Source organism: Chrysemys picta, chromosome 12 (assembly GCF_011386835.1).
Source record: "Chrysemys picta bellii isolate R12L10 chromosome 12, ASM1138683v2, whole genome shotgun sequence".
Taxonomy (NCBI): Eukaryota; Metazoa; Chordata; order Testudines; family Emydidae; genus Chrysemys; species Chrysemys picta.
This window is the reverse complement of record NC_088802.1, coordinates 33,955,338-33,981,310: the sequence shown is the minus strand read 5'-3', so window position 1 is coordinate 33,981,310 and position 25,973 is coordinate 33,955,338. Positions and strand designations below refer to the sequence as shown.

The window sequence follows — 25,973 nt, the reverse complement described above, 5'->3', positions numbered from 1 at the left end:
TCGTGGGCTGCTTCGGGCTCATGGGGTGGTGCTGGAGATGAGTGCATGGGTGAATACAGCCCTTACGCAACTGCACAAGTTTCTGGCAAGGTGTCCGCATTGTGGCAGCTTTGGGGCACGAAGTCTCTTTAGCTATTGATTCTGTTGTGTTTATTATGAGTATTATTTATTGTATTATGGTAACATCCAGAGACCCACTCCTGGACCAGGGCCTCATGGTGTGAGGCGCTGTATAAACACAGAACAAAATGTCCCTGCACCCAAGAGCTCTGAATGTAAGTAAATGAATTCAGTAACCCATGTACTCTCTGTGAACTAAGGAAATTTGAAATGAAGCTTGTATTTTTCAAGTCAGCTTCAAAGGACTGAGAATAAAAAGCGATGGGGAACAGCAGACAGGACCAACACGTTCAATGTGCATTTAGGAGATGCAAAAGAGGCAGGGAAGGTAGCCTTGGGGTTAACATGATAGACAAGGACTAGGGTTGCCAACTATCTACTCACACAAAACTGAACACCCTTGCCCCAACCCTGCCCTGCCCTTCCTCAAAGGCCTGTCCATGCCCCACCCCTTCTCCGAGGCCCCGCCCCCCATTCTCTCCATACCCCCCCCCCCCCCCCATTGCTCGCTCTCCTCACCCTCGCTCACTCTCTCATTTTCACTGGAGGGGAGGGCTCCGTCTTGGAGTGCGGGTTCCGGGGTGAGGAACCTTTTTTCTGTCACAGGCCATTGACCCACAGAAAAAAATCAATCGTGGGCCACTCATCCACCCAGGGAGGTGCAGAGGCTCAGGACTCCCTCCCGCAGTGAAGTGAGCAGGTGCTCACGGGCCTGCCCTGCAGGACGGGCAGAGGGGGGCGCCAAGACGCAGGGCTTCTGCCCCCCACCATGGGGAGAGCTGGTGCTTGTGGCTCCAGCCCCGTGTGGGGGTGCTGTGGGCCAGATGAAATGAACCATGGGGCCGAATCCGGCCCACGGGCCGTAGGTTTCCCACCCCTGCCCTAGGCATAGGAGCCGGAGAGGGGACATGCCAGCTGCTTCCTGTGAGCCGCACGGCGGAGGCTAGCAGGGAACCTGCGCGGGGCTGCCAACCGGACAGTCAATGGCGCTGACTGGAGCTGCGAGGATCCCTTTTCGACCAGGCGTTCCAGTCGAAAACTGGACACCTGGTCCCCCTAACAAGGACCCAGCAGGCCTCGCTTCAAATCCCAGCTTTGCTCAGGATCACTGAGGGTGAGTCATTTAACCCGAGTCTCTGCTCTCCATCGCCTTAATACATAAAAATGGGGGTGACTCCGTCCAACTGTGTCAGGCCCAGAAATACTTTGGGGATGTGCAGCAGCAAGCAACAGGGGCAGCACTTGGGCTGAAGGGATTGTGAAAAGAGATGCTGTTAAGATAAAGGGGCCTCTAAGCTATGTTGACTGGCCTTAGTTTAAGAGGTAGATAAAAAACCTCATTAGCCTCTAATGTGCTTTGTCCCACGGGGGATGGGAACTGTCTACACACAGACAGGGCAGTGCTTTGGCTATCCTGGCACTTCCCTGTGGCATAGATGCAGCTCTATGGGCATAGATGTACTTGAACAAGTGCAGCTATTCCTGTGGGGCAGGGGAATCAGCTATACTGGCATAAGGCACCCTTGTAACCAGTATAACGGTGCCATACACGGGGCATTGTACCAGTAGAGCTATATCAGCCAGAAATCTCTCCCCATGTGACAGATATACTGACAGAAGGACAGGAGAGCAAGGGTGAGCCAGGCCACTGAAATATGCTATGGCACTCACTGGCCCACTTGGTGGCACTGTTGCTCTATGAGGACTCTGGTGAAAAATAAGGCTTCAGGATAGACGGGTGAAATTCCCCCAGTGCGAGAGCCGAAGTGGAGTTTAAGCAGTGCCCGGGCCTCAAGCTGGTCCTCTGCACCTGGGGGTGTTGTACCCAGGTACAAGAGCTTACTAGCCCCCCAGGCTGAGTGCAAAGGGCAATGCTCAACAGCAAGTGTGTGCAGAACTTCCAAACCAGAGAAATGGCCGAGATCTCTTAATAAACTTGTGGTGATGGAGCCACTAGGTGTCCCCATCTCTGCACTGAGGGTGGGCTTTGCGGCACATTATACATCAGTTTGCACCTGCTGCTCCCCAGCTGAGGCTGATCCTAAACAGTGGATGCAGCCAGCTCCCTGGGTGTTTGGCTCAGACAATGGTGCACGTCAGACACATGATACGACAGATAGAGGGAGCCCAGTGCAGCCAGCACCCTTCCTCCCCACTGGACATTGCTGGGCCTGCCGCTCCCTGGCTGACGTGGGAGGCAGTCACTTGCCTTGAGACCTGCAGGACAACAAGTCTCCGGCCACCACGTGGGCATCAGCTCTTAGGAGCAGCTGCTCTTGCACCTGCTAGTCAAGTTGGAGGAATCGCTTTCCTATGCAACATGACGGCCTCTGTGGGCTCAGAAATCCAGGTCACCAATTCCCTATGGAAGGCCAGTCTCTTCGGTGGTGGCTATGGCATACACAGGCATGGAGCCTAGCACTGGCATCCTCCAGCAAAGATCTCGCTGTCTGGGAGGGACTAGAGCAGAGTCATTTCTGGTCGGGTGACTCCTGCAGCTAGCGGTGCTCCGTAACTAGAGCTGCTCCAGATTTTTCAGCTGAAGCATTTTCCCATCCTTGAAGGTGACATCGTAGAAATCAGAATTTCCAGCAGGAAAATACTGATTTTGAAGTTTAAAAAAAAAAATTCTATCAGGAAAATCAACCCCCCAAATTTTGTTTTGACTTAAAAAGTTTTGTTTTGTTTTTTAGAAACTGAAAAATACAGAGTTTTCTTTTTATTTCTTTCCGTTTCCTCCCCCCTCCTGTTTTTAATTCTTTCCTCTTTTTTCCTACTGGAAAAATGGGAGAAAAGATGAAAAAAATGCATATGAAAGTGGGGAAAACCCAAACATTCTCCAAACCAAAAACAGAAATGAAAAGGAAAGACTGAAAATTTTCAAAGGATAATTTGTCCTAAGGAATATTTGGTGGAAAATGTTTTGAAATTCTGACCACTTGTATCAGTAACGCATAGTTACTATGGTGACAATCATGAGAAAGAGAGGAGAGCGAGGTCTTCATCCATTCAGGTAGTCTGTGTTGCTCCTCCAAGAAATAAATTATCTGAGATCCAGAAGATGGGCTTAGAAATTTACGGCTCTGATACTTGAATGGCACAAACCCAGGGCCTAGCTGCTCATTTACAGGCTGCCTCTGCAGTCCAGCCTGACCTGGATCAATGAGATGAACAGACAGTGAGGAATATGATTTAACTAGAGCAGTGGTTCCCAAACTTTAACAACCTGTGAACCCCTTTCACGAAAATGTCAAGTCTCGCGAACATCCTCCTAAAAATGAATATTTCCAGGGATTTTCTCCTTTACCTGAGTATAAATTATAAAAGCAGTGATCTTGGAAATACACAATTTGTTTTTATGACATGCTTAGTACATACTATTTATTATTAATTATTGTCTATCATTACAGTATTTTTATTACATTATGAAAACGGCAACACTCTTCCAAGATCTCACTTTTGTAGCTTGTATCACTTTGAATAAGCCTGTTATAAGACAAGGCTCCTATGTTTCATCAAGGAGTATCAGATTTGAAACAGCAGGAAGGTATTGAAGAAGTCAACTCAAAGAGTTCCTCCTACACAAGCATTCAGGTCTTGAGCAGTCCAGGCAAACAACGCACGTTACAACAAACCTTAAACTTGTTCTTCATAATAATTTTAAAAACAACACTAGCTGCCTATTTCATTTTAAAAACTGCAAAAAATATCCACCTCCCTTTCCTTTTCTTATAAGGAGTCTTGAAGTTTAAATCTCCTCAGTGTGATAGATAGGCTTGCTTTGATCTGCTTGGCTCCGGGCTGCTGGCCCCGTGCTGCCTGAGGTCCCTAGGGACAGCTCTGTCCGCCATTAGGGAATGTTTTCCCGAGAACCCCCTGTAATATTTGGTGAACCCCCAGGGGTTCACGAACCCCAGTTTGGGAACCACTGAACTAGAGAAACCTAGAGTAGCCCTGGCCATACCACCACTCACACGTGGCCCTGCCATGGGACGCTAGTGGGAATGTGTCAAGAGCTGCAGCTGATTAGGCAACGCAGTGCAAGGAGGAGTTTGAGGGGAAGGGGACGGACTGACTTGTGAAACTTGGGAGGGACCTCCCAGAGCCCTGCCCAGCCTGAGCACTGCTCACAATACCTGCTGCCCTGTCAGCCCTTTGTGTGATCACGCTGACATCTGTACCAGCTGAGAGTGGACAAAGAAGGACAAAGCCTGGCTCTGCTTTCACCTGCACCTTTGTCAGCCGGGAGAGACTCAGCAGGTGCCCATGGGAAGGCAGTGCTGCACAGCCAGCACTCGTAGTAGGAAGAGAGCCTGAAACATAAGCCCTTTTATCAGAGGCCCGGTATGAGGCCTGAACTAAAGTAGTGGTCAAAGCTTTGCTGCTATAAAGCAAAGTTAAGTTGTGAGCAAGAGGCAGGCCCTGCTCTCAGAATCTGGCAAGAACAGGGCTGATATTGCAGAAACACACAGTGCTAGGCACAAGAATACACATGCCAACACATTCCAGAAGCATGGTACCAGAGCATCTCGATACCAGCACATCCCTCAAAGATAACAGGAACACGCTGACCCATCTTAAAGATAAGGTCAGGATGACAGGGTGATGGGTAGAGATGTTTTGATTGACCCAACATGTATAAGGTGATGGGTGGCACCTAGATACATCAGAGGATGGCACCTAAATACATCAGAGGGGAAATATGTAATTTGGTTATATAGGTGTATAAAGAGATATTTCAGAGGGCGTGTCTTTGTCCAGCCAAGGGAAGAATGGAAAGTCCCACCAACCACTGAGCTGCATCCATTGTCAAGGGCATACATGCCTTAGTATCCTTGTAGAGTCTGCCAGGTGCTATTACCGTGCTTCGTTGACAATAAACTTGGCTGGTGCCTTCGTCCCTTAACGGATCTTGTGATCATTGGGTAGTTCACTTGAGGTCCGCTGCGCCAGCTATCTGCGCAGAGCTGGGACAGCATACAGAGGGAACACACGCAGCCAACATCTAGCAACAAACATGAGAGAGGGCAGACCCAGAGCAATAGATCACAGACCCGGGAGGGTACAGAATTGGCTTTGGGAGGGTCTTTTTAAGTTAGTTGATCAACAACCTTTGGAAACCCTCCTGGAAAGGCAAGGGCCAGAGCTCAACTGGTGTGAATCTGGGTACATTACCTCCAGTGTAGTGATGCCAATTTACACCTACGGGGGATCTGACCTATTGACTCTAACAGAACGGCACTGATTGACACCAGTGGGGGATCTGGCCTGTTGAGTCCAGTGGAGTATGGCTGAGGGACTGACCTCACACACCAGGGTATGGCTCTTCTCTCTCATCGTCTTAGCTGTTCCATCGGTTTCTTGTTCAACTGAAACATTAAAAGTTTGTTTTATTTGCCCTTCTACGGCAGGCCCCTGCTCCGTGGGCCAGGCAGAGCCCTGGGCTCTCGTGAGCCACTGTTCCCTGGGCACTTCAGACAGGAATCTGCACAGAGCGAAGGCCTAGAACAAAGAAGATGGATGTGGTTTGATCCTGGAGCTTCAATGGCTCAGCCTAGGCAAGGATGCAATAAAAATGGGCTCTGCATCCTCCTGAAGTAATGAGGGCAGGAACTGTTCTGAGCCATGTGATTTTTCTGCTAATCACCAACATGACGAGCTAGAGAAGGGAAAGGCAGCAAGAGCTCGTTGTTTGTTTCATTGTCAGTTTCAGCCTCTGTTTAGACCAACTGGCTTGTGCAATGGGTTTCTGCCCTGCGCCTGAGGTTCCTTAGATCCCATGGCTTGTGCAAATTCACATGGCAGCCAGTGCTGCGGATTTGCATAGAGCTGAGGGTTCCAGCAGATCAGGACCTGCCTTTGCACACACATACAAATATTTGCACATGCTCAGTGGACAGCTGCATGCCTGGATACCCAGTCTGCATGTGCAAATGCTGCTTTGGGATGGCCTGCCCTTGTGGGCAGTAGCATGTAGTGGCCAGCCCAACCTGCCATCTGCATGGCCCTTTAAAAGTGTGGAAGGGTCCAGTAGATATAGAGAGACCATAGGGTCCTGTGAATGACTGATGGATGGGGAAGGAATCCGGCCACTGTACCTTTAAAGTCCTGACGCCTTGCAGAGAGGGTGAGGCAAGGCTCCCCTCTCCCCCAACCAACTGGGAAGCTTCGGCAGCACATATACTAAAATTGGAATGATACAGAGAAGATTAGCATGGCCCCTGCACAAGGATGACACACAAATTTGTGAAGCGTTCCATATTTTCTGAGGGGGGAGGGATAGCTCAGTGGTTTGCGCATTGGCCTGATTAAACCCAGCATTGTGAGTTCAATCCTTGAGGGGGCCACTTAGAGATCTGGGGCAAAATCAGTACTTGGTCCTGCTAGTGAAGGCAGGGGGCTGGACTCAATGACCTTTTGGGGTCCCTTCCAGTTCTAGGAGATAGGTATATCTCCATATATTTATTTTAGTGGGGAGCAGCATAAAGGCAGGTGCTGGCAGAAGGTTGCCTACTAAGCCCTCCAGAGTGGAAGGCAGGTTGCAGGGCTGGGCAGCTGAAGGGAGATGGCAAAGCCTGAGCGCAGGACAAGGGGGAGCTCTTGACTGGAGGAGGTAGGTACTGACCACTGGAAAGGTGAGAGGCAGAGGAACTGCTCACTGTATAGCCTGCTGTCATAGAGAAGGGCTGGGAGTGGTCTTTGAGAAAGCACCTTCATAGCTGGCTCAGGACAGGCCATGAGGAACCACAGGTCTAGGCAGAAGAGCACAGTCCATAGACCTGGGGAAGGTAGGAGCAGCTCAGGGAAGTGGCAGAAGGATCAAAGAGCCTAAAACTGGCTCCTTGGGTTGGAAGCCAGAGGAGAGGGGGGCCAGGGTTCCCCTACCACTGCCCCAGACCAAGAGGGGTGCACAGGTGTTAGAGTACAAGAGGCCAAGAACTGCAAGTTCCAGATAGATGTTGGGAGATGGGCTTGAAGGCCCTTTGATTTTGAGTTTCCTGTATTTGGACTTTTCTGTTCGGTCTGGAAGGGGAATGGATTGGGTGAGCTGGCCAGGGGGGTAGGCCATGGAACCTGACAGATTGTGGGGGAACCAGAATGGCACCAACCTGAGAAGACCTTGCAATGCCGCACCTGGCTGCATGGAGGCGCCCTACAGGTGGGAGGTTTGTCTCCAGGGGGTTCCATTTATTGATGAAAACCTGAATCATTTCTAAGGGAGACTGACAAAAATGAACCTTTTTGTCTGTGCTGAAATGTTTTGCCGCCTGATGCTTTAGGCTGGATTATGCATTCCACAGTGACTGCACGGGTGTCAGTGGAGTTACATGGGTGCAGAAAGGATGTAAACAGGAGCAGAACCAGGCCCTTTATTTGCCTGGCTACCGAGCTGGAGACCATCGCAGTTACCTGGCTGCTGCTGCTGCACCAGGAGAGGTTACAGAGACAGTCCAGTCCAGGCCCAGAGTCCAGGACAATGTTGGATGGAGTTTCATCAGGCCAATGCGGGGGTGAATGACTCGCAGGGGCCAGTGGAGAATCCCTCTCTGTACCCCTCAGGAGGACTTTCCCTCTGGGAAGGCTCCATTAGCTGAGCTGCTAAGTGCTTGGCTGGGATCTGTGCCATCCACTCTTCCCCCATTGCTGCGGTATTGGGGAGTGACCCAGCTGCTGTCAAACAGCGGGGCATCTCAGCTAAGAGCCATGCCAAATTAGCTCACCTCCGTGGTGTGGCTTTATCCAGCGCCCGCCCCCTCCCCCATGATAAAGATACATATCCACAACAGCATATCCTCTCCCCTGCTGTACACGCAACAGAGAACATAAGAACAGCCATACTGGGTCTGACCAATGGTCCATCTAGCCCCGTATCCTGTCTTCCAACAGTGGCCAATGCCAGATACTTCAGAGGGAATGAACAGAACAGGGCAATTATTGAGTGATCCATCCCCTGTTATCCAGTTCCAGCTTCTGGCAGGAAGAGGTTTAGGGACACACAGAGCGTGGGATTGCATCCCTGACAATCTTGGCTAATAGCCATTGATGGACCTGTCCTCCATGAATTTATCTAATTCTTTTTTGAACCCAGTTATACTTTTGGCCTTCACAACATCCCCTGGCATTGAGTTCCACAGGATAACTGTGCATTGTGTGAAGTACTTCCTTTTGTTTGTTTTAAACCTGCTGACTATTAATTTCATTGGCTGACCCCTGGTTCATGTGTTATGTTGCAATTTTCTGTAATTTTTCCAATTCTAATATATCTTTTTTGAGATGGGGTGACCACAGGAGCGCCGCCAGCTTTTCTGCCGCCCTAGGTGGCGGAAGGTCCCACCCCGAAATGCCGCCCCCAACAGAGGCGGCGGAAGGTCCCGCCCCTGAAATACTGCCGCGGTCACTGCCCCCCAAATTGTAGTGCCCTAGACGACCGCCTAGGTCGCCTAATGGGTTGCGCCGGCCCTAGGCAACCAGAACTGCATGCGGTATTCAAGATGTGGGCGTACCATGGATTTATATAGAGGCATTATGATATTTTCTGTCTCATTATCTATCTCTTTCCTAATGGTACCTAACATTGTTAGCTTTTTTGACTGTCGCTACATACTAAGCAGATATTTTCAGAGAACTATCCACGATGATTCCAAGATCTCTTTCTTGAGTGGTAATGGCTAATTTAGACCCCATCATTTTGTATGTGTAGTTGGGATTATATTTTCCAGTGTGCATGACTTTGCATTTATCAACACTGAATTTCATTTGCTTTGGACTTAACTATTTTAAGTAATTTAGTATCATCTGCAAACTTTGCTACCTCACTGTTTACCCTTTTTCCCAGTTATTTTTTGAATATGTTGAACAGCACTGGTCCCTGTACAGATCCCTGGAGGACACCACTATTTACCTGTCTCCACTGTGAAAACTGACCATTTATTCATACCCTTTGTTTCCTATCTCTCAACCAGTTACTGACCCATGAGAGTATCTTCCTTCTTATCCCATGACTGGTTACTTTGACAATATCTCACAGCAAAATCTCTTAAACAAAGACTTCCTGAAAGTCCATGTACATTATGTCCACTGGATCACCCTTGTCCACCTGTTTGTTGACACCCTAAGAGAATTCTAATAGATTGGTGAGGTATGATTTCCCTTTACAAAAGTCTTGTTGACTCTTCTCCAATGTATCATAATTGTAATAATGGAGATATCCTATCTCCTAGAACTGGAAGGGACCTTGAAAGGTCATCGAGTCCAGCCCCCTACCTTCACTAGCAGGACCAAGTACTGATTTTGCCCCAGATCCCCTAAGTGGCCCCCTCAAGGATTGAACTCACAACCCTGGGGTTTAGCAGGCCAATGCTCAAACCACTGAGCTATCCCTCCCCCCCATAGAATATCAGGAGGTCATCTAGTCCAACCCCCTGCTCAAAGCAGGACCTATCCCCAGACAGATTTTTACCCCAGTTCCCTAAATGGCCCCCTCAAGGATTGAGCTTACAACCCTGGGTTCAGCAGGCCAATGCTCAAACCACTGAGCTATCTCTTTCATGTTCATCTATGTGTGTCTGATTATTTTGTTCTTTACTACGGTTTCAACCAATTTGCCTGGTACTGAAGATAGGCTTATATTCTGTAATTGCTAGGGTCACCTCTGAAGCCTTTTTAAAAATAAAGGTTTTCATTAGCTACCCTCTAATCATCAGGTACAGAGGCTGATTTAAGTGATAGGTTATATGCCACTGTAAGTAGGTCTGTAATTTCATATTTGAGTTCCTTCAGAACTCTTGGGTGAATCCCATCTGATCCTGGTGACTTGTTACTGTTTAATTTATCAATTTGTTCCAGAACCTCCTCTACTTACACCTCAATCTGGGACAGTTCCTTAGATTTGTCACCTAAAAAGACTGGCTCAGGTATCGGAATCTCCCCCATATCCTCTGGAGTGAAGACTGATGCAAAAACTTATTTTAAGTTCTCTGCAATGGCCTAGTTTTCCTTGAGTGACCCTTCAGCACCTTGATCGTCCAGTAGTCCCATTGACTGTTTGGCAGGCGTCCTCTGTCTGATGTACTTAAAACAATTTTTGCTGTAAGTCTTTGTGCCTTAGCTAGTTGCTCTTCAGATTCTTTTTTGGCCTGCCTTATTATATTTTTACACTTGACTTGCCAGAGTTTATGCTCCTTTCTATTTTCCTCAGTCTGATTTAACTTCCAATTTTTAAAGGATGCCTTTTTTCCTCTAACTGCGTGTTTTACTCTGTTGTTTAGCCATGATGGCATTTTTTCGGTCCTCTTACTGTTTTTTATTTGGGTTGGGAGGGGGAGCATTGCACATTTAGTTTGAGCCTCTGTTATGGTGTTTTTAACTAGTCTCCATGCAGACTGCAGGCATTTCACCCTTATGACTGTTCCTTTTTATTTTCCATTTAACTAGGAAAACTTTATTTTCCTCATTTTTGTGTAGTTCCCCTTTTTGAAGTTAAATTCTATGGTGGTGGGTTGGCATTTCCCCCTTACAAGGATGTTAAATTTACATTATGGTCACTATTACCAAGCGGTTCAGCTATATTCACCCTGTGGCCCACTTAGGACTAAATCAAGAATTGTCTCTCCTCTTGTGGGTTCCAGGACTAGCTGCTCCAAGAAGCAGTCATTTATGCTGTCTACAAATGTTATCTCTGCATCCCATCCTGAGGTGACATACAGTCAGTATGAGGATAGTTGAAATCCCCTATTATTATTGCATTTTCGGCCTTTGTTGCCACTCTAATCTCCCCGAGCATCTCACAGTAACCATCCCCATACAGTCAGGTGGTCAGTAATATATTCCTACTGCTATACTCTTATTGTTCAAGTATGGAATTTCTGTCCATAGAGATTCTGTTTGATTCATCTAAGATTTTTACTTTATTGGACCTTATGCTTTCTTAAAGTTCTACTCCCCTACCAGTGTGCCCTACACTTTCATTCCTATATATTTTGTACCCTGGTATTACTGTATCCCTGTTATATCAATATCCTCATTTAATGCCAGGCATTCACATTCACCCATCTTAGTATTTAGACTTCTAGCATTTGTACATAGGCACTTGTACATTTTGTCGCTATTCAGTTGCTTGTCTTCATGTGCTATATTTAAATGAGACTCTCTTACGTTTGACTGTTCCTATCTGTACTTTACCAACTTTTTTCCTCTCTTCTTTACTAGGATATAGAGTTCCTCCCTTAGTAAATTCATCCCTAAGGGATACATCCTCCTGAACCATGTGCTCCTCTCTCTGTGTCAGCTTTTCCCCAGCCCCTAGTTTAAAAATCTTCTACAACCTTTTTAATTTTACATGCCAGCAATCTGGTTATGTTTGGTTTAAGTGGAGCCTGTCCTCCTGTATAGGTTTCTCCTTTCCCAAAAGGTTTCCCAGTTCCTAATAAATCTAAAAGTCTCCTACCATCACCATCCACGCATTGAGAGTCTGCAGTTCTGCCGGTCTAACTGGCCTTTTGTGTGGTACTGGAAACATTTCAGAGAATGCTACTGTGGAAGCAGAGAAAAGGATAAAGGGAATTTGAATGCAGATATCTTAACTTTTAGGAATAAAGTAAGAGTCAGGCTAACACTAGCTCTAATAACGCGAGATTTCAGGCAGGGCCTGGGCAAGTGGGAAGCGAGTGGAACAAAAAAAACTGTAAGATATACTGTTTTTTCGACCTTGTGTTAGATAAGAATGGAATACAGACTGTAGCAGGAACTGCTGAGAAAAGTAAGATATCAGAAGGAATATGTATAAACAAGATGCGGTTGTTGATCATTATTGTCTGGTTATAAATGCTTGCCCTAATTGTTTATCTAACGGAGACCTGCCTGGGATGGGGGGGAACCCCTGCCCATGTGTACTCTCCCCTTGCAAGTGTCAGGAAAATAAACTGTCTCTGACTTGTTGCAACCAACCTGAGAGTGAAGACTCTGTTTTCTTCCACACTACCATGGAAGTCCTGGACTTTAATTTCTTACCTAGCAGCTTAAATTTGGCCTCCAGGACCTCTCTCCTACCTTTTCCTATGTCACTGGTATCTACAGGTACCACAACAGCTGGTTCCTCCACAGCACTAGACATAAATCTACCTAGGTCTCTTGAGAGGTCTGCAACCTTCACACCTGCTAGGCAATTCACCATGCGGTTCTCCCGGTCATCATAAACCCAGCTACCTATATTTCTAATAATCAAATCCCCCATTACTATTATCTGTCTCTTCCTAATAACTGGGGTATTCCCAGCTATGGGATTGTTTCTCTCTGCTCCAGTTTGATGTTCTCCTTCTCCAAGACTTTCATCCTCCGCAACAGCACAGAAGCTGTCAAATGGGGGGTGGGACCACTCTACTGTGTCCCAGAATGCCTCCTCTATGTACCTCTCTGTATTCTTTAGCTCCTCCAGTTCAGCCACTCTGGTCTCAAGAGCCCGTACTTGGTCTCTGTGGGCCATGAGCTGCTTGCACTGAATGTACACATGCACCACCTGGCCACAAGGCAGGGAATCATACATGCTGCATTCAGTGCAATAAACTGGATAGCCCCCACCCCCGCCCCCGCTGCTGAACTTCTGCCTGCATTCTCTTTACTCCTGAAGGGTTTGGGTTTGTTTTGGTTTGGGTTTTTGGGTGAGGTTATTGGCCTAAGTTTAGAGTATGTTTGTTAGATGTATCTGCCTCTCCCGCTCTAAACTCCCTTGGTTGTTTAGGAGCTGGCTTATTAAACCCTCTTCTCCCTGAGTTAGCCCCCGCGACCCTTGCCAAGGGACCCTCAAGGGGTGAGAGATTGGAGGATATTGGGCTAGAGCCTCATTAGGAAGCGCTCAGCTGGCTCAGCACACAGCTGCCACATCAGACCACACTATAAACTGTAGTCAAGCAAGCACACAACAAACAAACGAACAGACGAACGCAATCCCAGGGTCACAAAGCTGCTCCTCCTTCCCCTGGAGCACTCTCTCACAAAACTCCCCAGTTTGCTGCTCTGATTCCCTAGTTCTCCTGCTTGCTTAGGGGCTGGCTGTTACACCCCTGTTCTCCTTGAAGTGGACTGAGAATGAGCCAGCAGCTTGCTCCAGGCTCTCCTGTCCTTGGCCACTCGGGAGATGTTGACACCTAGCTCCAGTTCCAGTCCTTTGGGGCAGTCTGCGAGGATGGGGAGTATCAGGGCCAATCGGTGAGGAAAACCCTATGATTTGGGGCAGGGATAGCTCAGTGGTTTGAGTATTAGCCTGCTAAACCCAGGGTTGTGAGTTCAATCCTTAAGGGGACCATTTAGGGATCTGGGCCAAAAATTTGTCTGGGGATTGGTCCTGTTTTGAGCAGGGGGTTGGACTAGATAACCTCCTGAGGTCCCTTCCAACCCTGATATTCTATGATGGATCCTGCCATGGACAACAGGGCGGCCTGCCCAGAAGGGCTTTTTAAATATCACTTTCTAAACCAGGACAGGGCTAAGAACAATCCCTGGAACTTCCCTGCCTGAAGGCTGACAAGCCCCCCAGAGAAAGAGTGCTGAATTTAGCTACACTTGGAGCTGGGAGGGTGAGTCCCAGCTCAAGGAGACAGGTGAGGGCTAGCTTTCATCACAGTAGTTTGAGCATTGGCCTGATAAATCCAGGGTTGTAAGTTCAATCCTTGAGGGGGCCACTTAAGGATCTGGGGCAAAATCAGTACTTGGTCCTGCTAGTGAAGGCAGGGGGCTGGACTCGATGACCTTTCAGGGTCCCTTCCAGTTCTAGGAGATAGGATATCTCCATATATTATTATTATTATTTTATTAAAAATAGCAGGGTAGCCAGGCAGCATGGGCAGCAGTGGCACAAGCTACTCCCCGAGTACGTACCTGTGGGGTCTGGGTGGGTTTGTGTGCAGGGCAGCTAGCCTATGCTGCTTCTGGCTGTGCTATTGTTAGCGTGCTAGGTGGGTGAGAACTAGTGCGGGGTGTCTCCTCGGGTGTGTCCTCTGCCTCCCAGTCCTCTCTAAATATTTGCCCAGATTCTAACCTGCCTCTCCCAGTTTGGCTTCTCTGCCCCTCTCCTTTCCCAGGGGGCCACTCCATCTGCTCCTCCAGCTCTCAGGGCTGGTCCATAGGGAGGCTGCAAAGCCCCAGAGGGAGGGTTTTTTCCATAGCAGGAACTGCACAGCACAGCGGGGAGTCACAGATTCCCCACTCCCCCCCCCCCAGCTGGGGAGAGCTCTCAGCCCCATGGGAGCTGTACCTCCCTGCTTGATCGATCACAGCAGCACATTTCCTTGCTCTCTGCTTTCACATGTAGGGCCTGATTCTGTTCCCATTGGAGCCAATGGAAAAGCTCACCTTGAGCCAGTGGGAGCCGGCTCTGGCTCAAAGGGGGCGTGTACAGAGAACAAAGGACAGAAAGGGGGGAAGGGAGGGGGTGGGACTCAGGCAGGATCCCAGGGTGGGGACCTCCCAGTGCAGAAGAAGCGGATGCTTGGGAACCCACATGCCAGAGGCCTAGCTGGTCAGGGCCGGGTGGGGATCCCAGTGGCCCAGTTGGTATTATTACTTGTACTGTGGTAGCGTCAAGGGGCTCCATTGTATTCAGGGCCCCACTGTGCTAGGCACTGTACAAACACTTAACAAAAGGACTGTCCCTGCCCTGAGGAGCTGCTAGCTGGGGTGTGGCCAGTCTTCAGCTGATCGCCAGGAATATTTGGATGAAGCTAGTTGATGGGCAGGAGCCTGGGGTATGTGCCTCAGATTTTAGTTTGTTGCTGTTAGAAATGGACCGAAATTAGACCCTTTTCTCCATTTCCCTCCAGGGCTGGGGTTTGAGTCAAACAAAACCCTGCTCTGAGTGGTTGTGGCTTTGGAACCCAGCCCCCTAGTATGATCCCCTGCCACGTGCTGCTGGTGGCCACACTTTCCCCATCACTGAGTCCTGGCAGGCTCAGCTCAATCTGTGCCGCTTGTTCAGGGCTGATTGGAGGTGCCAGGACTGAAATCTGACACTCTTTGAGCTGGTGCAGTCTGGCTTCCCCCACACTGGAGGATTCATTTCCACTGGTGATGGGGAGTTTGATTTTTCATGGCCTGAGACTGCTTTTTGATCACAGTTCTGTTGGGAACTTGGCGAGACGGTTGTCCCCCAGGCAATATCTATCAAAGCTACTTATCTGGCCCCCATCACAGAATCTGAGCACCTCACACGCTTTAACCCTTCCCTGGGAGGCAGGGAAGCCCCCAAAGGACAGATGGGAAACTGAGGCACATAGAAGCTAAGTGACTTGTCTAACTCTAAGATGACAGCGGAAGTCTGTGGAAGAGCAGGAACTTGAACCCAGGTTTCCTGGTTCCCAGGCTAGTGCTTTAGCCATTGGACCATCCTTCCTTTGACATGCTAGAAGCTCACCTATACTGGGCTTGAACCACTGTCCCATGGGGTGTACGCGCTGTCTCTCATTTGCTATTCCCTGAGCCAGCCCATGCCCTGTGCTAGTGGTTTCTTTAAATAAACACCTGCCCTAGCAAGCTCACTGCACGGCATGCTGTTATCCCCAGACAATATATTCATTGTAAAATAGATACTCATTCTGACTCAATAGCCTTTATCATTAGACTGCCTGACAGCAAAATACTTAGAGGGAATGACAATGAGAGCAAAGGTTAGGGAGGAAGGTAGAAAGCTGTTTGGGCTCCAACAGATCAATTTATTTGAGAAAACCACAGTCATCGCCACAAAAAATCCCAAGGGTGGAGGGTCAAAAGTAATCAAGCCACGGAGTGCTGAGGGTTGGGAGGGCTGACTGAGCAGGGAAGCATTTCCCAGTGCCACAGCCCCGGCATGATGTTTTTCTGAAGAGGGTTTGCAGTGAATGAAAAATGAGCGTTTTTCAACAAGGACAAGTGCAGAGTCCTGCACTTAGGACGGAAGAATCCCATGCACTGCTACAGACTGGGGACCGAGTGGCTAGGCAGCAGTTCTGCAGAAAAGGACCTAGGGGTTACAGTGGACGAGAAACTGGATATGAATCAACAGTGTGCCCTTGTGGCCAAGAAGGCTACTGGCATACTGAGCTGCATTAGTAGGAGCATTGCCAGCAGATCGAGGGAAGTGATTATTCCCCTCTATTTGGCACTGGTGAGGCCACATTGGAGTATTGCGTCCAGTTTTGGGCCCCCCACTATGGAAAGGATGTGGACAAATTGGAGAGAGTTCAGCGGAGGGCAACAAAAATGATTAGAGGGCTAGGGCACATGACTTATGAGGAGAGGCTGAGGGAACTGGGCCTTCAGAAAAGAAGAGTGAGGAGGGATTTGATAGCAGCCTTCAACTACCTGAAGGGGGGTTCCAAAGAGGATGGAGCTCGGCTGTTCTCAGTGGTGGCAGATGACAGAACAAGGAGCAATGGTCTCAAGTTGCAGTGGGGGAGGTCTAGGTTGGATATTAGGAAACACTATTTCACTAGGAGGATGGTGAAGCACTGGAATGGGTTACCTAGGGAGGTGGTGGAATCATGCGTCTGACGAAGTGGGTATTCACCCACGAAAGCTTATGCTCCAATACATCTGTTAGTCTATAAGGTGCCAAAGGACTCTTTGTTGCTTTCTACAGATCCAGACTAACACGGCTACCCCTCTGATACTCTCCTTCCTTAGAGGTTTTTAAGGCATGACTTGACAAAGCCCTAGCTGGGATGATTTAGTTGGGGTTGGTCCTGCTTTGAGCAAGGGGTTGGACTAGATAACCTCCTGAGGTCTCTTCCAACCCTAATCTTCTATGATGCTAACTGATTAGGAGTTTTTGGAATGAAGCACACATGTATAGTACATAGTTGTAAAGTCAGATTCCACAGACCTCTGGTTTAATGCTGCAGCTCACAGAACACAGTGTGCTACTTCTCCCTTTGTAGCTAGCTGCACTCTCGCCAGTCAAAACCCAAACCTGGGATGGACTAAAGTGACCCGGCTGCTATACTTGGGACTCTGTGGGTCCATCTACATTGGAATAAAGGACCTGCAGCACAGCCATGGCTGGCCCAGTCACCTGACTCAGGCTCGCAGGGGTCAGGCTGCGAGACTAAAAATTGCTGTGTAGACATTTGGGCTCTGTAGCAGGGTCCCAGAGCCCAGGCTCCAGCCCAAGCCTGAACATCTACACTGCAATTTTACAGTCCCGCAGCCCAAGCCCTGCAAGCCCAAGTCAGCTGACATGGGCCAGCTGTGGGTGTTTAATTGCTGTGTAGACGTACCCTAAAAGACCAGCACAGGTCTCAGAATGGATTCTCCATAAACACTGCATCCCTCCTTTTCCCCCACAAACTTTAAATTAACAACAGTTATTAAATTCACCACTTGGAAATACTTACACCTTATAAATAAAACACAACAGGCATAGAATAACTGCAGCAATGTCCAACGTTTGATGATGGATCAACACATCCACAAAACCATAGCCACTTAAGCTAGATAGTTCTGCAAATGCACTGGAGGGTACTGGTTACTTCTTTTCAGGAGATGGTGACTTTACCCCCTGGAGCACAGGGTGATTCACTTGCCTTGGAGAGAGTGCAGGTCTTCAGTCTCTGTAAGGTTGGCATCATCATCTTGTGGATTGGGAACATGATGAGTGCTACAAAGTGGTTTGATGTGAGAGGCATTTAGAGTGACTTTATGGGATCCTCTCTGAGCAGTGACCATCGTGCCTTTGACCATTGTGATCTTGTGAGGCTCAGGATAAAAAGGTGTGGAGAATTTGTTGTGAGGCTGAAAGTTTCTGACCAGAACTACGCCTCCCACACTGAATGATGTGCTCTTGGCAAGTCTGTGCTGGTCAGCATATTTTTTTATGACGAGCTTTGCTTTGTTGCCATGTTGACTTACAGATTCAACATCGGCTCTTATCTCAATGTGTGGCAATTTTGTTCTTGGTTATGTGCAAAATAGGACAGTTGCTGGTGCCATGGCAGGAAGGTGGTTCGAGGAAATGAAATAACTCCTGTTTCATGTCCAATCCATCAGCTGCAGCAATTTGTAGTGCGTTCTTGGGTGTTTGTATAAACATCTCAACTTCTCCTTTGGCTTGTGGTCAGTGTGGAGTAAGTTTATGGTGTCTGAAACCAAGATATTCTTTGTGATGCTGTCTAGCAGGTTGCCGGCTCAAATCAGAGCCATAGGCCAATTCACCAGTGTGTGAATTTCAAAGAAACGTTAAGTGGGCTAGTAGGCATAAGCCAATTCACCAATTAGAATAGAACAAAGGGGGAGGTTATTGTTGTTAGATGTTTAGCTGTGTGTGTGTGTGTGTGTGTGTGTGTGTGTGTGTGTGTGTGTGTTCTTTCAGCTTGCTTTTCCAGCTCTGTGCAGACAGCAGAGACAGCAGACTTCAATTGTACTGCCCAATAGAATCATAGAATATTAGGGTTGGGAGAGACCTCAGATTTCTTTTAGCCCAATCCTCCAATTTATCTAGGTCACTCTGGACCCTATCCCTACCGTCCACCGTATCTACCTCTCCCCCCAGCTTAGTGTCATCCACAAACTTGCTGAGGGTGCAGTCCATCCCATCATCCAGATCATTAATGAAGATGTTGAACAAAACCGGCCCCAGGACAGACCCCTGGGACACTCTACTTGATACTGGCTGCCAACTAGACATCGAGCCATTGATCACTACCCACGGAGCCTGATGATCTAGCCAGCTTTCTATCCCCCTTATAGTCCATTCATCCAATCCATACTTTTTTAACTTGCTGGCAAGAATACTGTGGGAGACGGTATCAAAAGCTTTGCTAAAGTCAAGGTATATCACGTCCACCGCTTTCCCCATATCCACAGAGCCAGTTATCTCATCATAGAAGACAATTCCTGATCACCTTCCTCTCCTCCAAAGTGCTTCAAAATGGATTCCTTGAGGACCTGCTCCATGATTTTTCCAGGGACTGAAGTGAGGCTGACCGGTCTGTAGTTCTCCGGATTCTTCTTCTTCCCTTTTTAAAAGATGGGCACTATATTTGCCTTTTTGCAATTGTCCAGGACCTCCTCCAATTGCCACGAGTTTTCAAAGATAATGTCCAATGGCTCTGAAATCACATGAGCCAACTCCCTCAGCACCCTTGTGTGATGTTGCACCCCATAATGCTTTATGGAAATATGCTTATGAATGTAAATATGACATAACTGGAGTATGTTTTATGCTACATATGCCATGTAACATATCTCTGCAAAGGTTATGATCTACTGAATATATTTATCATATTTGTATGCATGTATCATTTTTGTATTAGAAGTTATGAATATTGGCTGTGTACTTGTTTGATTTTAAGTAGCCTTAGTAAGGCATTTGGTCAGCTTCTTTAGAAAGGAATTTGCAAGTTAAGTGCCCAATCAAGAAACACTTAACAGACAATGGATCTTGGAAGACTCCAATCCACATAAGAAGTCTACCTGAGAACATTCAAGGTAGCATGTGAACAATGGCTGCCACCTGTAAAGTTCTGAGTCATGCATGGACATGTGACTTGTCCATGTGACTCCAAAACTCCATCTTGTAGCTGGGATTATAATAATAATAATTAATGGAGATATCCTATCTCCTAGAACTGGAAGGGACCTTGAAAGGTCATTGAGTCCAGCCCCCTGCCTTCACTAGCAGGACCAAATACTGATTTTGCCCCAGATCCCTAAGTGGCCCCCTCAAGGATTGAACTCACAACCCTGGGTTTAGCAGGCTAATGCTCAAACCACTGAGCTATCCCTCCCCCCAGGGAAGGGAGGGGTCTCCCCACAAGAGAAAGTCTATTTAAGCCCCTGGGATACCCCTCCATTTTGTCTTCAGCTGGCTCAAGAGACAACCTCTCCACCCCCAAAGGATACCTGAAAGAAACTGGAACAAAGGACAGCAACCAGAGGGGTGTGAGTGATTGCTGGAACCTGACTAGAAGGAGGCTAGTCTGTAAAAGAAGCTTATTGGAACATCTCTGAGGGTGAGATTTTCATCTGTAATCACTTTCTTACTGTATTAGGTTTAGACTTGCGTGTTTTGTTTTATTTTATTTTGTTTGGTAATTTACTTTTTTCTCTGTTATTACTTGGAACCACTTAAATCCTACTTTTTGTAGTTAATAAAATCACTTTTTGCTTATTAATTAACCCAGAGTATGTATTAATACGTGGGGGGAACAGCTGTGCATCTCTCTCTCTCAGTGTTATAGAGGGCGAACAATTTATGAGTTTACCCTGTATAAGCTTTATATAGGGTAAAATTGATTTATTTGGGGTTTGGACCCCATTGGGAGTTGGACATCTGAATGTTAAAGACAGGAACACATCTGTAAGTTATTTTCAGTTAAGCCTACAGCTGTTAGGGGACGGGGTTCAGACCCTGGGTCTGGGTTTGCAGCAGGTTAGCGGATCTGGCTCAAACCAGGCAGGGCACTGAAGTCCTAAGCTGCCAGGGCAGGAAAGCAGGGGCAGAAGTAGTCCTGGCACATCGGTTGGCAGCCCCAAGGGGGTTTTCTGTGATCCAACCCATCACACCTTGGATGCATTAGATCTTGTCCATGGACTTGTGTATGTGCAGCTTTTCTAAATAGTCCTTAACCTGTTCTTTCACCACTGAGGGCTGCTCATCTCCTCCCCATACTCTGCTGCCCAGTGCAGCAGTCTGGGAGCTGATCTTGTCTGTGAAGACTGAGGCAAAAAAAGCATTGAGTACTTCAGCTTTTTCCACATAATCTATCACTAGGTTGCCTCCCCCATTCAGTAAGGGTCCCACACTTTCCCTGACCTTCTTTTTGCTAACATACCTGTAGAAAGCCTTCTTGTTACCCTTCACATTCCTTGCTAGCTGCAACTCCAGTTGTGCTTTGGCCTTCCTGATTACATCCCTGCATGCTCAAGCAATATTTTTATACTCCTGCCTAGTCATCTGTCCACGTTTCCACTTCTTGTAAGCTTCCTTTTTGTGTTTAAGCTCACTGAAGATTTCTTTGTTAAGCCAGCTGGTCGCCTGCCATATTTGCTATTCTTTGTGCACATCAGGATGGTTTGTTCCTGCACCCTCAATATGGTTTCTTTAAAATACAGCCAGCTCTCCTGGACTCCTTTCCTCCTCATATTAGCCTCCCAGGGGATCCTGCCCTTCACTTCCCTGAGAGAGTCAAAGTCTGCTTTTCTGAAGTCCAGGGTCCGTATTCTGCTGCTCTCCTTTTTTCCTTTTGTCAGGATCCTGAGCTTGACCATCTCATGGTCACAGCTGCCCAGGTTGCCACCCACTTCCCCTACCAATTCTTTTCTGATTGTGAGCAGCAGGTCAAAAGGAGCACGGCCCCTAGTTGGTTCCTCCAGCACTTGCACCAGGAAGTTGTCCCCAACACTCTCCAATAAATCCACAGACTAGGCTTTTAGCAAAGGCACCCAACCAGGTTTATTGTCAACGAGGCACTGTCCTAGTATCCTGTAGACTCTACAGGACCACTAACACATGTATGCCTGTTACAATGGACCAGCTCAGTGAACAGCAGGATGTTCCGTTCCCCTCTAGGCCAGACAAAGACACTCCCTCTGAGAGATCTTTTTATACATCAGTACAAACAAGTTATGTATTGCCCCTGATGTATCTGGGTGCCTGTAGTATGAAGAGGGCCTGAAACATAAGGCCTTGTATCACAGGCCTGGTATGAGGCCTGAGGTCTGGGCTAAAGTAGTCAAAACCTTGAGGATATAAAGCAAAGTTAAGTTGTGAGCAAGAGGAAGGTCCTGCTCACAGAATTATGCAAGCATAGGGCTAATATTGCAAAAACATATATTACTAAGAGGTACTACGCACAAAACACTCACGCAAGCACATTCCAGAAGGGTGGTACCAGAACACCCCGATAAACACATCCCCCAAAGATAACAGGAACAAACTGACCCATCTTAAGGATAAGGTCAAGATGACAGAGTGATAGATAGAGATGTTTTGATCGCACCTACAGGTACAAGGTAATGGGTGGCATCCTAATACGTTAGGGGGTGGCATCCTGATACATCAAGGATGATACATAACTTGTTTATATCTATGTATAAAGATGTATCTCAGAGGGAGTGTCTTTGGCTGGCCTAGGGGATAGTGGAAAGTCCTGCCACTAACTGAACTAGTCCATTGCAACGGGCATACATGTGTTAGTGTACCTGTAACCATTGAGCCAGGGCATTAGGACTATGCTTCATTGACAACAAACCTGACCAAGTGCCTTTGCTACAAACCAAATGTTTTTGGGCAGTTTAACTGAGGTCTGCTGTCTCTGCTGTCTGCGCAGAGCTGGGACAGCACTCTGAAAGAACACACATTCAGCCAAACATTTGACAACACTGGTGACCCCAACATCATTTTAATGCATTGTTTTAATAACTAAGTTCTTAATGCCTTATTTGTATAGTTATAAATAGAATTTTGGTCCCATTTGTTTTTAATTGTAACTTTGTCCTGTATGTTATGTATGTTGTCCTGTGTTGTATGTTGTGTGTGTAACATGGCTACTTTTCATTATTTTTATTTTGTTGCAACAAAAGTCAATTTTATACCCTTTTTTAAAATATAAGTGGTACCACATTTTAATATTATGGTTGGGATAAAACCATCATATTATTAATTCCTATATTTTTTTAAAGTTCAAAAGGTCTCAGTTATAAATATATGTACACATATTTCTGCCTTAACAAATAATGCAATTGCAAACAAAAAGAATTCTCTTTTATTAATCACAGTTTTGTTTTTTATTTTTTTATTCAAAAAAAAAAATATAAGGGGAAACCTCAACATTAAGGTCATGGTAATATTAACAAAATGTCACTCTCTACTTGGGTTTTTATAGACTCGTTTGCACTTTTAAATATAGTTATAAGAATATTATAGCAAAAATGTTTAAAAATAACAATTTATGCATAAAGTTAACCAAACAATTTCAACAGGTTTCCACCTTTGGCTCCCAAACACAACAAAGCATCATGAAAATTTTATACCCTTACATTTACCCTTAAAGTGTTGCCTTTGGTGTGAGATTGACCTGGCGTGTGAGACCGACTTTTTGAAGTTTGGAGTAACCTAATGTGAGGTGATTTTGGCTTTACTAACCTTTCATCACAAAGTCTAGTTTGTCTGGGCTGCAAAAATACGCTGGAGAGCCTAAGGGGTCTGTCTGTGACTCCATGGCAAGACTAAAATAGTAATCCAGGAGTGCACATTTGTTACGGGGTTGGTGAATGCTAATTATAGATCACACTGTTAGGATATAGATATTTAAGCCTGTCTGTAAAGGCCTATACTTGAAAAAATTAGGTATATGTCTATTATTTAGCTAGTTATAGAGGTATAAAAGAAAGAATCTGTGTAAGGGCCTTTTTTTACTGTGACAGTTTGAGGCCCTGTTCTTGGGCCAATGCCTTTCGCTAAGAGGCAGCCATAAGCTGGAAAGCGTGCGGTTATATTCTTACATTTCAAACTAGCCATATTGAAATATGTCAATCTGGGGCTGTTAGAAAGGTGAGCCGATTTATTACCTTCAGAGAAAGGGAAGAGCCTAGAAAATGTAAAAGAAAATGTAGTTTCATAGTTTTCTGTTTGGTAAACACTCACTTATTAATAGACACAGCTAAAAAACCCTTATGTTTGTATAAATGTAGTTGTAAAATCCTTACTTTTGTATTGTTTTGTTATTATAGTTTCCACTTTGCTGATGTTATTTGAATGGTCTTTGTTTGGTTCTGTAATTGTTTCTGTCTGCCGTATAATTAATTTTGCTGGGTGTAAACTAATTAAGGTGGTGGGATATAATTGGTTAGCTAGGATTGGTTAGGTAAATTTTATTAGAATGATTGGTTAAGGTATAGCTAAAATATTACTATATAAATTAGGGGCAAACAGGAAGTAAATTGGGATTCGAAAATAAGGAAAAAGAAACTTGAATTTAAGCTTGCTGAAAGTTCACCCCAATAAACATTGAATTGTTTGCACCTTCCGACTTCGGGTATTGTTGCTCTCTGTTCATGCAAGAAGGACCAGGGAAGTGGGAGAGTGAAAAAATAAGCTTTCTAATACACACTACCAGTTTGGGGTGTCCACCCTGTTTTCTGACAGTCTGACCTGCAACTGGCACTCTCAGTTGCGAGCCACTTCAGACTGTGTGACACTCTTCAAATTGGCCAAAATGTGACCCTTAAAAGGGAGGACAATTGTCAGTTTTAATAACAGTGGATATGCCATGGGCTAACAAAATCTTGTCTAGTTTGGGTATAACAGCTTTGGCAGAAGTAGTGCAGAGCATTTCAACTTCTGGGTAATGAGAATAGTTGTCTATACCAACCAGTAAATGTTTTCCATTAGGGGGAATCACAAAAATCCATGCTCACGTCCATCCAGGGAGACATGAACAGAGGAAATACATGTAGTGAAGGAGTGTTATTTTCCAGAACTGCTGCCTGATATATTCTGATGGATTTAATGCAAATCAATCCTAGGGAGCCAGATTTTTAATCTGAGCAGGGATTTTGTTTTTACCAGTCCCTGGCGACCGTTGTGAGCCAAATCAATTGTGTGATCCCACAATGGACAATGAATAACAAGTCTTGTATCTCGGAGTAAGAGGTCATCCTCCATGATGGTAAGTTCACTTTTAGCATGGGCAAACGATTGTAGAACACTTGTGTTTCACAAGTCAAATATTGTAGGCAACACAGAAATTCTTTCCATTAACCGCTTTGAATGGTTTTGATGACCATTTGGAGTGTCAGACTCGGTAGCTGTTTTTATTTGTTGTAACAAAAGAGCTTTAGGAATAGTGTGGAGAGGAGGAAGTTTGCATGCACTTCTTTTTTCTCTGTAGTGTTGTGATTGTTAGCTTTTTGAGAATAGAGTGACTAGAGAAGTAGTCAGCAGGATTATGCTTTCCAGGCCAATAGATAACGTTGTAGTCATAATTTTGTAGTTTGAGCATCCACCGCTCAATGGTGGGCGAAAAAAAGGGATTGTTGAACACAGGTTCAAGGGGTTTGTGATCACTCAGAATCATGAAATGACATCTATGTATGTATCACTGGGGAGCACTCCCATGTTACAGCAAGAGCATCTTTTTCTGTCTGAGGGTATCACTGTGCAGTGGGTGAAAGACCCTTGCTGGCATAAGCATTGGTGTAAATTTAGCTGCATTGATCAACCTGTTTGAAGACTGCTCCTAATCTAACAGGGCAGGCATCTACTAAAAGTTCAGTTCTCTTCCTGGAATCAATACATGACATGACTACATCACTGGAAAGGGATTTCTTTAATCCCTCACATGCATTTTGATGTTCATCTCACCAAATTCATATTTGATCTTTTCTGGTAAGAGGCTGTGTGGTAGTGGCTAACCTCAGAATGAACCTGCCACCATAATTTGCAAGCCCTAGCAGCCTATGAACTTCTGTGGGGTTTGTGGGCACAGGGGCATTGTGTATGTCCTTCACTTTCTTAGTGGTCTGCTGAGACTCCATCTTTGGAGAATGTGTATCCAAGAAATTCTAATGTGGATTTACTGTATTCACATTTGGCTGGGTTTAACGTGAGCTTCTGAACCTGCAGTCATTCAAAAATAGCTGCTAGTCGAGTGTCATGTTCTTTAGACATGGTGACAAATACTAATGCGTCATCACTCACCTTAAGAACTCCAGGGATTCCAGGTAGTATCTCATGTAGGATGTTTTGAAATATTTCTGTGGCTGAAGAAATGCCAAAACTGAATTGTTTATAGAAGCATAGACCCACATATGTCATGAAGGTTGTTATGTATCATGACTCAAGGTGGTGCTCAAGTTGATACTATCCTGTTGTGAGGTCAAGTTTG

The 25,973-nt window shown here is 46.2% G+C and overlaps 1 non-coding gene across 1 annotated transcript; it reads left to right on the top strand.

The window, feature by feature from the left end:
- Positions 1-6,283: 6,283 nt before the first annotated feature.
- Positions 6,284-6,386, top strand: LOC112058987 (U6 spliceosomal RNA). The gene has a single exon (XR_002888183.1). It is a non-coding gene; the product is annotated as a U6 spliceosomal RNA (small nuclear RNA).
- The last annotated feature ends 19,587 nt before the right edge of the window (positions 6,387-25,973 follow it).